At 45.6% G+C, this 15,526-nt stretch overlaps 1 protein-coding gene and 1 pseudogene across 1 annotated transcript in view; one reads left to right on the forward strand and one right to left on the reverse strand.

The window, feature by feature from the left end:
- The window catches only part of LOC144131065 (alpha-1A adrenergic receptor-like), a 414,411-nt gene that overhangs the window by 147,914 nt on the left and 250,971 nt on the right, over positions 1 to 15,526 (forward strand). The window lies entirely within an intron of this gene.
- Positions 1,873 to 2,015, reverse strand: LOC144116793 (U2 spliceosomal RNA; annotated as a pseudogene).

Below are 15,526 nucleotides of genomic sequence, written 5' to 3' on the forward strand. Positions count from 1 at the left end.
TTATTATTATTAAATGCGCTGGTCTCTAGAATAGTTCATAATTTCTGCTGGAGAGTAAACGTTTCAAGCAAGTTTATGTTTAGGTCACCGCCAAATATAAGTCTATACTTGTGATCATTTACCCAGCTCAAGTACTCGTCCATAAAAGTGGGGACTTGTAACAGCTCCCGCTGAATGGGCGGTACAAGACGGTAAAGAGCATGCAATTAGACTGTATAGGCAATTACTTCGTAGGCATCAGTCACAATAGGGGAATTGTAATGTAATTCGCATTTTAGAAAAGTTATTGACCGTTTCGCAACCCTCCTTCCTCTCTTAGAGCCCCGGTTAATAATAATAATAATAATAATAATAATAATTGGTTTTTTGGGGAAAGGAAATGGCGCAGTATGTCTCATATATCGTTGGACACCTGAACCGCGCCTTAAGGGAAAGGATAAAGGAGGGAGTGAAAGAAGAAGGAGGTGCCGTAGTGGAGGGCTCTGGAATAATTTCGACCACCTGGGGATATTTAACGTGCACCGACATCGCACAGCACACGGGCGCCTTAGCGTTTTGCCTCCATAAAAACGCAGCCGCCGCAGTCGGGTTCGAACCCGGGAACTTCGGATCAGGCCCCGCCGCGGTGGCTCAGTGGTTAGGGCGCTCGACTACTGATCCGGAGTTCCCGGGTTCGAACCCGACCGCGGCGGCTGCGTTTTTATGGAGAAAAAACGCTAAGGCGCCCGTGTGCTGTGCGATGTCAGTGCACGTTAAAGATCCCCAGGTGGTCAAAATTATTCCGGAGCCCTCCACTACGGCACCTCTTCTTCCTTTCTTCTTTCACTCCCTCCTTTATCTCTTCCCTTACGACGCGGTTCAGGCATCCAACGATATATGAGACAGATACTGCGCCATTTCCTTTCCCCAAAAACCAATTATTATTATTAACTCCGGATCAGTAGTCGAGCGCCCTAACCACTGAGCCACCGCGGCGGGTCCCCGGCTAAGGAAACACGTGGAGTATCCAGGTAGACTAAGGACATCACAATGGCTTTCGTACCATCGCTCAGAGATCACGATGACGTCAAACATAAAGCTAAAACTGGCAAGAAAGGCATATATATCATCGCTTTTATTACGCGCTAAGCTTTGAAAGGCAGAAAAGCGATGCTGCTCAGCTCGTAAGGTGTTAGTAAACCACGGCTTGAAGCGGCTGGTAGCGTCATGATCTCTCAGATTTAGTATGTTCCACTTTTGGTAATAACCATACGAAAGAGCCAAAAAATAAAACGCACTACGAGGCAAAGCCTTGATGAAATGTGAATGAAAGCTGCAGTGGGCATACTAATCGCATGGCACAAAATTGCTTTTTCAATATGCTTTGCGTTCAACGCGGTCTCGTGAAGTGCTCGGAAGCGGAAAAGGCGGAGGGCGCTCAGCGGTTGCGGAGTCGGAGTTCCCGGTTCCAACCCGGCCGCGGCGGCCGCGAGACGCTAAAAGGCGCCCGTCTCGTGTGCGATGTAGTGCACGTGAAGGATCCCCAGGTGGTCGAAAGCCCTCCACTTCGCCACCTCTTCCTTTCTTCTCTCGCTCTCTCCTTCATCCCTTTCCTTGCGGCGTGGTTCAGGTGTCCACCGATATGTGAGACAGATACTGCGCAATTTCCTTTCCTCAAAAAACCGAGGCCGCTTCCCTTTATGCATAGAGAATTGCAGTCATACGCGACACAAGTGTGTCAGAGAGAGAGAGAGAGAGAAAGTTGTTGCCAAGAAGAAAGAAAAAGAAAGGGCACAGGCCTGCCCACTGGCTCAAGCCGAGCCACATTCGCTACCATGTGAAGATAGGAGAGTTGAAAGATGGGATAGAAAGACAGGATAGTAAAGACGCGCTAAAGACAAGGCCGATCCCGGAGGCAGTGCAATACCGGGCCAGCCGGTAGCGAGAGTGAAGCATCCTTCAAACTCTCCGCCACATTTCCAAAAATAAGTCCAATTAGACCCGTAACAGATACTCTACGGGATCCGGACATATAAGCGTGTCAGCATCGTGAGATTGATCGCACTGAATGATCGGCACGACGACTGTCCTAACGCAGACGGCGTTGGAAGCCAGTTTACACCTCCAGTGAGTTTCGCGACGCCGCCGCCAGGGGATGGCCGCATGCGTAGTAGCATCGTGAAAAAAGCGGATTCAATAAATCATCCGAGTAAAGGAGGGAGTGAAAGGAGAAAGGAAGAGAGAGGTGCCGTAGTGGAGGGCGGCTGCGTTTTTATGGAGGAAAAACGCTAAGGCGCCCGTGTGCTGTGCGATGTCAGTGCACGTTAAAGATCCCCAGGTGGTCGAAATTATTCCGGAGCCCTCCACTGCGGCACCTCTCTCTTCCTTTCTCCTTTCACTCCCTCCTTTACCCTTCCCTTACGGCGCGGTTCAGGTGTCCAACGATATATGAGACAGATACTGCGCCATTTCCTTTCCCCCAAAACCAATTATTATTATTATAAATCATCCGTGAAAACGTTAGTAATTTAGTTTTAGACAAAGCAAGGTGACCAATTCTGTGAAATGCCTTTCAGAGGCGTACAAATCACACGCTGAAAATACTCGACTATTTCTTCTTACGGTAATGAAAGTACGCCTTCCATTGAGTCTGTTCGTCCAAATTGTGCGCCTGCAAGTATACGATGCTTACTAAGAAAAGAAGTCCTGCGTTTATGCGTTAAGTTCTCTAAACGTTTTCAAAATACCGAAGTAGGAATAACGGTCAATAATTCGAAACATGTTTGTAGAATTATACTTGTATAATGCGGTCACTTTGGCCTCCTGCATTCCGTGTGGAAAAGCTCCGATAGCGAAAGTCAGGTTAAAATCGTGTCAATACAGGAGAGATTATGTCTACAATTTTTTTTCCTTGTTTAATTTCGAGTCAACCTCCGTTGCTTGCGGGGATATCTGCGTTTCTTGAAAACAGACAGTTTTTTGTATACTAAAAGGTGTCAATTCTGGAAGATATACACAATCAAGAGGTGTTCCACAACGGGCAGTCCTGTCGCCTGTGCTCTTTAATATTCTAATGAGCTCTATTCCCAGTCATCAACTCATTCGCACGTACGTCTATGCGGACGACATTGTATTTTTCACTGCTGCAGCTGACAGTCACTCTATGTGCGCCTGCAATCGTACCTTAATTTGCTTGAAAGTTGGTTGTGTGACTTACGTCTCACCTTAAATATAAACAAGTGCGCTGTACTTGTTTTTTCAAATGAAAGATCCTGTTCATCTGTCTCTCATTTACCAGCGACAAAATATTCCTCAAGTGAAATCATTAACATATCTTGGTGTCATTTATGATGACAGCGTCACATGGCGCGTTCACATTGACCATGTTGCAGCGAAAGGGCCTCGTGCTGTGGGCATGTTGCGTAGATTAAGTGATCCCCGGTCTGGAATGCGGAGAGATGCACTTTTGCTGATTTATGTTTTGTATGTCCGACCAATTTTAGAATTTGGATCTGTGGTTTTTTCTGGTACGGCTGCTTACAAACTTCGCCCGCTTGTTCTTTTGCAGCGGGAGCCGCTTCGGTTGTGCCTTGGCCTCCCCGAATTTGTGGCCAATAACGCGCTTCATAATGAAGCCCGTATTCCTCCTTTATTATCTAGGTTTCAATTCTTAACTGTTCAGACCTACCTAACGATATATGAATCAGATTTACACCGCTCGTTGTGTGTTGTTTGTTGCCAGCCGACTTCCTTTTCTGGAGTCCACTGGCCTGGATTTCCTGCACCGCAGGTAGTTATGGTACAAATTTTGCTTGATCCTTTAAATGTTCTCTTGTATAACATCCTTCCGACAAAAACTAGTGGGTCCTCTGTACAAATTTTCTATGATGACATTTTCGCGAAAAACGCTAACGATTTAGCACCCCGCATTTTAAATGGATTATTGGAAGGCCATTTACCAAGCCTACCTATTAGCTTAATGATAGCTACCGACGCCTCCCAATGTGATGAAAATGCAGGGGTGGGAATATATTGCCCGCTTTTATATTGGTCTTTTTCTGTGCGGCATCCCGACTACACCCTAATTTTCCAAGCGGAGTTTTTGGCGGTTGTGATTGCTCTTCGCAAACTAGAGCCAACTTTCTCTTCAGTGGCTGTCATTACAGACTCTCTTTCTTTGTATTCGTACCTTGCTTCGGCTGTGGATTCGCCAATCTTGAACACCTTCCATTCATTACTCCCTCCGCATTTGAGCCTTGTTCACATGATATGGGTGCCAGGTCATAGCGGTGTGACAGCCAATGAAGCTGCGGACTGCCTGGCAAAGGCGTCCCTTAATGGCCCCGTGATACCTATCGTTCCGGCTACAGCGTACATCACAGCAGCGAGGTTTCGAAGACAAAATTTCTTAGGACTGACAACTGAATCTCTTTTAAAATCTGATGAATTCCTGAACCTGAGGTATTCGTAGAGCAGGATGTCATGGCATTCACTGCAGCTTGAGATAACACTATCAAGGCTCCGGTGCCGGATCCCACCCTTAAATTTTTATTTGCCCAGGTCTGGGTTGGCGCTTAATCCCGTCTGCGTATCCTGTGGTGAGCACGAAACCATAGACCATTTTTTGTTGTTTTGTCGCCGCTACACCATGATTAGAAGACAGTTTTTAGAGAAGCCACTACAACAGCTTGGGCTTTGTTTGAGCAGCCCAGTTATATTGTCGTTTGGAGCCAACCATACTTGGGTACAGCCACAAGTCTGCTTTAACGCCGTCCAAAATTTTTAATGGAATAAAATCGGCTACATTGGTAATTTTTTCTCAATATTATTTTTATTCTTACAACTATCATTATCAGTTAACCACTCGGCTATAAACATCAGTCTCGATCTTCTGCGTGCGTTATGCATTTCCCGTTTCATTTCGCTGTTCCTTTTTGTTTACTTCTTCCTTCCTCAGCATTCATTTTATTTTCGTCCAGGAAATCTTTATCTGAAAAACTCTCTGTGAACCCCAATTCTTGGCCAATCCCCCTATGTGGGCATTTGCCATTGTATGAAGGTAACAACAACAACATGTGCCGTCTACTTCTATTTCATGTCACCAACGTCGTGACAAAACTGGTGGAAGTGAGATCCCATGTCCCGTACCCCGACGGCTGGCAGGAGTTCTAGCCCTATATTCGTGGACAAGCCTGTTCACCGTGCCAACCGCAGGCTACGAGGCTTACCACCTCGGCCATGTCCACGGAGAGACTCGACCCCGCCGCGATGCCTGCCGCGACCACCCCCTATTTCGCGCTCCTGAAGGCCCGCATCCCGAAGTTCTTCCACGGCGACACATTTGAAGGCATGGAAGACTGGTTGCAGCACTACGAGAGAGTTGCCGCGTTCAACCAGTGGGATGACCCCGCGCAGCTCAGGAACGTCTACTTGAGCACTGACGACGGCGTTCGGATGTTGTCCAAAAACAGCGAAGAGGCTGCTCTCTTCCTGGAGTGAGTTCCGGCGTCGTATTCTGGAATCCTACGGCAGCTCGGATGGTCGCCAATGGGACGAACCTGCTCTGCGATCCCCTGTTAAACTCCCCAACGAGAATGTCGCAGCGTATATCGAAGATATGACGCGCCTCTTCAAGCGCGCGTGCCCTACAACGTCTGAGGGCAAAAAGCTGCGCCACCTCACACGTGGCGTCAAGGAGCAGCTTTCTGATGGCCTTGCCCGAGGCCCTCCGGCAACTGTTGCTGAGTTCCTCGGGGTGTCTTCCAGCATAAGGGAGGTCCTTCAGCTAAGAGTTTCTGTGTACGATCGTACTGTGGCCGCCACCACAGTTCCTGGCAAGTTAACACCGCACGAAACCGACGCCATTATATTAAGGGATCTCATCCCGCAGCTATATGGCGCACTCCCCACGGCTCCCAGTTCTACTGCAAGCGTTATCCGAGCGGAGATGCAGCAAGGCCGCCCTTGCCTGTCGATGAACCTTGCCCAGCCTGAATGCCATCGATGGCCTCACGTATGGCGAAGCTTTGCGGTGCCCTTCGTCCCGGCTCATGTAGAGCTGTCTTGCCTCCGTGATGCACTAGGTGCTAGATTGCCCCCGATGATTGGCAAAAGGCTCATATTACGCCCATATAAAAAGCAGATGACCGCACAAGCCCTAATAACTATCGCCCCATTTCTTTCACCAGCATTCCGCCTAAACTACTTGAGCATATAATTTGCTCCAGTCTAATGAGTCAGTCAGAATCTGTTAGTTTTGCTACCCCAATCAGCACAGCTTCCGGAAGCAGTTATGCGAGACCCAGCTCGCAGAGTTCACTGACGATATTTCCAAGTATTTAAGTGACCTTGTTCACGTAGACGCCATCTTCCTAGATTTCTCAAAAGCATTTGACCATGTCTTCCATAATCTTTATCTTCTATAACTCGTACACCTAGGAATTCCACAGAACTTGCTGTCCCGGTAAGAGCATTTCCTGAAAGGACGCCAGTATTCGCCTATGTCAACAACTGCCGCTCACCTTTCAGTAACGTAGCATCTCGTGTTCCGCAAGGCGCATGCTTATCATACCAGTTTTTCCTCTTCTGTGCCAACAAGCTTTCTGCTAACATGAAATCTACGGTACATTTCTTGCCGATGACTGGTTCCTATACAGCCCCATCCTAAGCTCTACCAACGTCACTACCCAACAACAGGAAAAATATATATCGCATAGTGGGGCGATAAATGGCACAAGCCAAGTAAACGGTACAATTGCAAATCTATGTCATTCTCTCGCAAAAGCACAGTAATCGGCAGCCTTTACCGCATTAAATCATTTGCCATTAGCTCAACATCATGTTATAAATGCCTAGGAGTGCAGTTTACGTCATCGGTATCATGGGTCACAAATATCCAAACCATCCGCTCTAAGGCATCACGCACACTTGGGTTCGTCCGGCGCAATCTAAAATCCGCATCATCCGAAGTTAAACATTTGGCATACATAATGTTCATCTGTCCGAAGCTAGAATATGCATAATCTCTGTGGCATCTTTAGGAAGTATATCTCACCTCTTATCTAGAAGCAATTAAATATCAAGCCATTCATTTTATGACATCGCATTATTCGTGATACCAGCATCACTTTACTGAAACGATCCCTTGACCTTCCAAGACTGGCAAACCCATCAAGTAATTTCACATCTATGCCTTTTTCAGTCATTCTATTATCGCTTACTAAAACATTCGTTGCTTAAACTACACCTAAGAATGTCATCCCACCGTCATCCCGTCGCACGCATTAAGACTCGCACCTCCGCAATGTGTAGCTATTTTTTCCCCGACGCTATAACAGTTTGGAACAGCCTGCCCGATACTATCATCACATACTCTGACCGCCAAGTATTTCGCGAAAAACTGGTTGCCCACTTTTCATGAAGTCACTAACCTGTTTTCCGGCGTTGCGCAATAAATGCCCTTGAAACTGCCCAAACCGCACTACGACGTTAAAGTATAAGCTGTTCCTTGACTGCCGCCTTTGTAATTTTTTATCACTGGCTTTAGATTGAATCTCACTCTGTTGACATTTTTGTTCTCCTTCTGTTTTTTCTTTTGTTTTGCAACCACACCAACCTGTACGGACGCACGTCCCCCCCCCCCGCCGCACACACACCCTTATGTAATGCCTCGGGACTTTCAGGGACAAATAAATTAAATGAAATCACCGACAGTCTGCGCGTAAAGCTGACCTGTGGCGCACCCCCGATAGACGCTCTTTATGCTTTCACTGCGAGAACCGAGTCACATGTATCGCCTCTGCCCCTACCCCGCCTGGGACTAGAAGGGTTTCCAGCCGATCCTCCTCGATTTTCTTCTATGTTTGTATGCTCGACAAAGGAGCAATGATACGTGGGGCAGAGGCTAAAAGACGTTGAAATTCGCCAGCTCCGATCCTGGGGGATGTGCTGTCTATTGCAACTTCTTGTCACCAATGCCGTGGCAATATTAGTCACCTTCCTAATTCTATTATGTCCAACTCAATGTTTTTTTACGGTGATGTTACTACCGTATCGATATCTAACAAGTTAATTGATGATCTGACTTTTTGAAGTTAGTGCAGTTTTAAGTAATGTTACGAAATGGTGTCACGATATTGAATTAGTCAATAATCCTTCTAAAATAAAATTTATAGCCTTCGAAACTAGGCGCAAAAATTTTTCGATTACTGCTGCATGAACCCTTTGTTCTTATATTATTCCAGGTTCTGATAACACGAGCTTTCTCGGAGTTATTCTTTATTTTACTGTTAAATTTTTGATACATATCGCTCATCTGAAAAAAAAAGAGCTATTTTGGCACTAGAACTCGAATTAAACCGCGTCCGTATTTTCCATGCAACCTACTCTTTTCTCTATTATGCAATGGTGTGAATTATACCATTACAATTTATCGTCTGCAAAACATTTACAATACCATGCCATCCGCATTATCACCCGCAGCTCTTTTTTACTAATACTCTTCCTTATTACACGAGCATAAACTTTATTAGTTGAACAGCTTTTTCTGTATCATCTATGAATCATCTACTTTAAGCTATTAAATGGCAGCTCCATTTTCAGTTCATCACTCCTATCCTGTTGACCAACGACAAATCTACCAGATTTGCAGCAAGTAACAATTTTGTATCCCCCAAAGTCCATAAGAATTATGGAAAAATAACGTCGTGTTTCGCAGCCATTTCGTTCTGCAACACATTGCCATTCACACTAAAAACCTCAATTTCCTTGCTTGCATTCAAGAACATGCTGAAGGTATCGTAGGCAACAATAATGGACAAAAGCATTCTTGAACGGGAAAGAACTTATGAGCGCAATTTCTTCGTATACTGTAAGATTACAAATAACAATCAATATATCAGCAGATCTCCCGCCTGCAGGCTTGCATTTTTTTTCTACTAACGTTCTTGCTGTAGTAAAAAAGCCTTCGCCATTGGTTTCCTATGGCAATCGTAACTGCTCGATGCGAGCAATGGAAACACTACAAAAGAAAGATTTTGCTACATACCGGAAGAACAGACCATTACCTTCAATATCTCTATACCAGCATCTTACAGTTTTCCAGTTTCCAAAATTTTTGTCCAAGAATGCTTGACATGTTTTGTTTAAGCTAATGTTACCTGTGTCTGTTACCTGTGCTACTGTGATGTTAGTCTCTGTCGAATGCTGACATGTTTTTTTCTTTATTTTATAACCATACTTTGATTGTAGTGTTGTTATTTCTTCTGTTGTAATAATCTATCGAGGGTCCCGGTACAGTCGTTTGACTATGAGACCTTCGTCTGTATAATTATGACTTTTGTAAAATGGCGAAAAAAAAACCTTTACTTTAATCCTCCTCATCACTTTCGTCCCTTTTATATCATACCGAGAGAGACAGATTGTCAGTCCAAACCTGAGTCCTCCTCCTAAATCGCAGCCTTCTAGCGCGACATTTATTGATGCTTAAAAGTCGCTACGCGTGATCTTTTTTTTTTTTTCGGAGATTCGACCTCACTTTTCAAGCAGCCGGCGCTGAATTCAGGCAATTTCTTCGGCCATGGTTGAAAGGGAAAAGCGCAGAGAAAGAACGAAGAGAGGAATGTACAACGCAGGCGCTGGTTGCGAAGCGGTGGCCTCGTGGTAGAGCATCCGCCTCGCATTCAGGAGGTGCTGGGCTCGATCCCCAGTGCCGCCGGTTTTCTAATGGGTATAATATTTCCCCCGGCCTGGTGCTCTGCTCTTCTGGGGTGAGATGCTTGGGAAAAGGGTCTTGACCACAGTTGCCTTGATGGATCAGAGAAGTTCCGCCGTCAAGCAACCCTAAATCCGCCTCGTGCGGTAGAAGCCCAACTTGTGGCCCTTTTTTTTCTCGTATTCTTCGGCCATGTGAGCCCTTAGCCTCTGCGGTGCGCTAGTATTCACAAAGCACTTCCGTGGAAAAAGAAGAGAAGCCATTGTCTGGCTTCACTAATGGGCTGTTGCGGAAAAGCATAGAATGGCCCAGCAGCGACTGCAGCCAGAGCCTGCTGCTATCCACTGGGGTTGCGCAATCCCTCCCTCTAGAGACGTTACTCGTATGTAATGCGCGGCGTCGGTCGGCGAAAGCGGAACGTTGCGATCCCTGCACGAAGAATCGGACGATTTTTGTCTGCAGCCTCTGCTCTGCGAGGAGCGGTTTTTAAGCCATACTTCTTAGCGTCGTGGCGTCGCCTGCTTCCCGTATTCATTTGGGTTCTTGCTCGCAGCTTGACCCTTTCGAGAGTTCCGCTATTTTCCGGCTAATTGAGGGATTAAGAAGTCCTCTACCTTGCGGCCCTAATGGGCCGGGGAGCGCGGCTGGCCTCGCGGCGCCTGCGGTGCCCTGAGCGATGCCCCGGTGCTCTCCAGTTGCGCCAGCGCCGTTGTTGCGCGCTGCAAATTGCTCGCGCAACGAGGCAGCGAGGCCGGTCGCTCCCCGAGCCTCATCTTCAGTCGAATCAGTACGTACGACCTCGTTAGCACGGGTCATTCATTTTGTCTCACCCGCTCCTTATTGGCGCGTACTGCGCACCGCTCACGGCTGCGTTCCCAATGGCGTCGACGTCGGTGACTAGGCCAGTTGGTTCCCGCAAGCGCACCATTCCCATGTGAATGCGCGCTGTCCCTAATGCCATTCCAGTTCATTTCTCCGGAGGGTGGCGCTCGTTTTGGTACAGGATAATGAATGACAAGCGGTGTTGAATAAGGTGTTCCGACTTCTTCAAAAATTTCTCTTTTCAACGCAGCGCATTTGCCTAGGCGCTGAAATGATTACACAGCTGTCCCCACTGCAGATTAACCTCGCTGGCTACTGAAATAAGTACAGACGCGCGTTCTCGCAAATACTGTACTGCATCAACTTGGTGAACTGTTTAGAGGCGTAACTTTTCAAATGTTCTGTACATGTTATGACAAAGCGCGCGTCGACCAAGCAGCGTTGGCTTCTGAGCAGATCGCCTGCAGCAGCACAATTCCCTCGTGTCGCCGAGGCTGAAGCTTAGCGGACGGCAGAAGGGGCCGATCTCTCTATCCCCCTCAACTAGGACAGTGCAGAAGTGTTTTCTGCTTCAGTGTGAGCTCACGGAGAAAACTGCCGGACGTATAACGGGCCAGGATGAGAGAAAAAAGCTCTTTAACGAAGGACAGAGATTTTAGCCAGCGCTTGAAAAGCTCCCTCGCGCTAATCTGTTTTGAGGAATTTTGCGAAGGAAATGCAGCCAAGGAAGGTTGCCGAATAAAGTTACTTAACATTAAAAAAATAATAAAATACGGGTGATTGAATAAGGACTACACATCGATGGTGAACACAAGAAGGGTTAAAGTCGGCGTTGAAATGCGATGGCCTGGGGATGGGTAAGCGAAACCTTCAGTGGACGACAAATACATGGCAAGGGGGGACACAAAAAGGTTTCAAAGTTGGTCAGTTAGCGTAATGTCTTTCAGATAAGCGGATAAAATTCAGTGCAGCGCGATTGCATAGCAAGGGGGGGGGGGGGGGGGCGGCAGAAGAGGGTTTAAATGTTGGTCTGTTAGCACAGTGTCCTTCAGATAACTGAATAAAATTCAATGCACAGCAACTACGTAAAAAAGGGCGACACAAGACGGTTTCATAATTAGTAGACTTTGCTTTGTGGAAGTGAAAAAAAATTCATTCCCCTATGAGTACATAGCCAGGGGGCCCCAAGTAGGTTTAATAGTTGGTCTGTTACTACAATGCCCTTCAGATCACACAATAAAATTCGGTGCACAGCGACTACTTAGCAAGAGGCGAGACAAAAAGGTTTCATAGTTAGTACAACGTGCTTCAGGAAGGTGAATAAAAATTCTATCCTGCGATGAATACATCACAAGGGGGACAAAACAAGGTCAAAAGTTGGTCTGTTAGTACAATTTTCTTCAGATAAAAGAATATGGATCAATGAACCACGACTACGTAGCAAGGATAGACACAAGAATGTTTCGAATTTGGTCACTTAGTACAATGTCCATTGGATAAGTGAACAAAAATCAGTGCGCCGCGACTACAAAGCAATGGTAGACGCAAGAAGGTTTCGAATTTGATCAGTTAGTACAGTGTCCTTCAGACAGCCGAATAAAAATTCAGGCCAAAGCAACTACTTAGCAAGGGGCGACACAAGAAGGTTTTATGGTTAGTACAATCTGCTTCAGGGAAGTGAATAAAAATTCTGTCCACGATGAATACATCGCAAGGGGACCACAAGAATTCTTCAGAGTTGGACTCTTAGTACAATTTCCTTCCGATAATAGAATAAAATTCAGTGCGTAGCGACTACATATGAAGGGACGACACAAGCTGTTTTCAGAGTTAGTGCAATGTACTTCAGGGAGGTGAATAAAAATACAGCACAACTAATGCAAAGCAAGGGGAGCACAAGAAGGCTTCGAACATGGTCTGTTAGTACAATGTCCTTCAAATAATAGAATGAAATTCAGTGCACAGAGAATACGTAGCAAGGGGAAATGCAAAAAGGTTTTATAGTTAGTGGAAAGTGCTTTGGGGAAGTGAATAATTATTCAGTCCACGGCGAATGCATAGCAAGGGGTGCACAAGAAGGCTTCAAAGTGGTCTCTTAGTACAATATCCTTCAAACTATAGAATGAAATCCACTGCACAGTGATTACATAGCAAGCGGCGACACAAGGTTTCATAGTGCAATTTGTAACAGCGAAGTGAATAAAAATCCAGTACAACGACGGATACATAGCAAGGGGCACAAGAAGGTTTTAAAGTCGGTCTGTTGCAATGTCCTTTAGATGATAGAATTAAATCCACTGCACACTGACTACGTAGCAAGGGGCGACACTAGCAAGTTTCATAGTTCAATTTACTGCAGGGAAGTGAATAAAAATTCTATCCACTATGAATGCATCGCAAGGGGACCACAAGAAGGCTTTAGAGTTGGTCTCTTAGTGCAATGTCCTTCCGATAATAGAGCAAAATTCAGTGCGTAACGACTACACAGGAAGGGACGGCACAAGATGGTTTCAGAGTTTGTGCAATGTGCTTCAGGGAAGTGAATAAAAATGCATTCCAACGACTAATGCAAAGCAACGGGGACATAAGAAGTCTTCGAAAATGGCCTGTGAGTACAATGTCCTTGAAATAATGGAATTAAATTCAGTCCACAAGGAATACGTAGCAAGGAGCACCGCAAAAAGCTTTCTTAGCGCAAAATGCTTTGAGGAAGTGAATAAATATTCAGTCCACGATGAACGCATAGCGAGGGGGGCACAAGAAGGCTTCAGAGTTATTCTGTTAGTATAATGTCCTTCAAATAATAGAATGAAATCCACTGCACAGTTATTACATAGCAATGGGCGACACAAGAAGGTTTCATAGTGCAATGGGCATCAGGGAAGTGAATAAAAATTCAGTCCAACGACTAATACATAGCAAGGGGTGCAAGAAGGTTTTAAATTTGGTCTGTTTTTGCAATGTCCTTCAGATGATAGAATTAGATTCAGTGCATAGCGACTACGTAGCAAGCGGCGACACGAGAAGGTTTCATAGTTTAATGTGCTGCATGGAAGTGAATAAAAATTTAGTCCACGACGAATACATAGCAAGAGGGGCACAAGAAGGTTTCAAAGTTCGTCTCTTTGTACAATCCTTCAAATATTAAAATCAAATTCAGTTCACAGCGGATACGCAGCAATGGGTGACACAAGAAGGTTTCCTGATTAGTACAATGTGATTCAAGTAAGTGAATAAAAATCAGTCTACAACGAATAAATAGCTAGAGGGGCACAAGAAGGTTTCAAACTGTGTGTTAGTAAAACGTCCTTGAGATATTAGAATTAAATTCAGTGCACAAAGACCACGTATCAAAGGTAGGCACAAGAAGGTTTCGAAGTTGGTCATTTAGTATAATGTCTATCAGATAAGGGAAAAAAACCAGCGCACAGCGACCACACGTCAAAAGTAGACACAAGAAGGTTTCGAATTTGGCCAATTAGTACAATGTAATTCATATATAATAAAATAAAAATCAGTGCTCAGCGACGTGTCAAAGGTAGACACAAGAACGTTTCGAATTTGGTCAATTAGTACAATGTCCTTCAGATAAGAGAACAAAAACCAGTACACAGCGACCACATGTCAAAGGTAGACACAAGAAGGTTTCGAATTTGGTCAGTTAGTACAATGTACTCCATATATAACCAAATAAATATCAGTGCACAGCGGCATGTCAAAGGTAGACGCAAGAAGGTTTTGAATTTCGTCAATTAGTACAATGTCCTTCAGATAAGGTAATAAAAACCAGTGCACCGCGACCACATGTCAAAGGTACACACAAGAAGGTTTCGACTTTCAGTAATTAGTACAACGTCCTTCAGATAAGGGAATAAAGTGAGTGCACCGAGACTACATAACAAGGGTAGACACGAAAAGGTTTTGAATTTGGACAGTTAGTACAATGCCCTTCTAGAGCGGCCATTCATCTCAACAAAGTCGAACTAGTCACGCCTGTCCAAGTTATCTGATTAACGCTGTGGGGGTTTGGAAGCGTTATCCCGCGTAGGAGTGGAATATGGGCGCTCAGGGATAACCAGGTCCTTTTGTTTACCGGGCCGAACTCTTATTTGGGGCGCTACTTTCAGGTCTTTGGCAGTGGGCGCCGCCGCCATCGTGGTGAAGAAAACAACGCGCAAGCCATCTAATGCGCATATAACAGTTCGTTCTCCCTGGCATAAGAATTTTCCCAACAGCAAGTTTCTGCAGAAGAGCTACACTGAGCATCGCATTTTCTGCTTACTGCTGAACACTGCTAAGTTGTAAACGGGCGTTAGTTATCATCACCACGCTTCGGGAATCAGTCCGTTCGATGCTTGATTGCACGCGTCACACTATCTCATGCAGATTATCGCCTGTCTAAATGCAATGGCACTTTAGCTGGCAAATTAATTTAGCAACCAGGAGAACAGCACAACGCCGTCACCTGCTCCGTACACGAGCTTGTTCGGATGCATAAGCGCTTCTGAGGACTGGAAACTGGAGGAACGTGTACCATCTAGGAAAGGAGGCTTCCGGAAGCGCGAAAAGTAGCCTTGGGGCATTGGTGTCATGTTTTTTTTTAGCAGCCACCTCATTTAATTATCTCACATTAAGGCTCACGAGCCGTACCTTCGTCTATACAAGCGTGGTTTAGCGTTACCGGTTAATAACAAACTAATAGTGTTTGGTTATGCGTGTTGCATCCTGGAGCCTTATATCCCCGACTATACATATATTTACAAACGTGTAGCCAGAGGCCTATAATCGGCCATACCCACGCTATGAATCAGGTGATAGAGAAATGCGCAGCGTATAAACAACCCCTGTACATAGCCTTCATGTATTACGAGAAAGCATTTGACTCAATCGAAACTTGAGGAGTCACGCAGGCATATTGCGCACTCAGTCCATAGTCCCCCGTAAAGTCAGCAATAAAATTCCGAATTGAACGGTGGCTGCCGCGGCGAATCCCTGCAGTCGCAGCAGGCGCGG

The sequence above is a fragment of the Amblyomma americanum genome, chromosome 1, assembly GCF_052857255.1.
Source record: "Amblyomma americanum isolate KBUSLIRL-KWMA chromosome 1, ASM5285725v1, whole genome shotgun sequence".
NCBI lineage: Eukaryota > Metazoa > Arthropoda > Arachnida > Ixodida > Ixodidae > Amblyomma > Amblyomma americanum.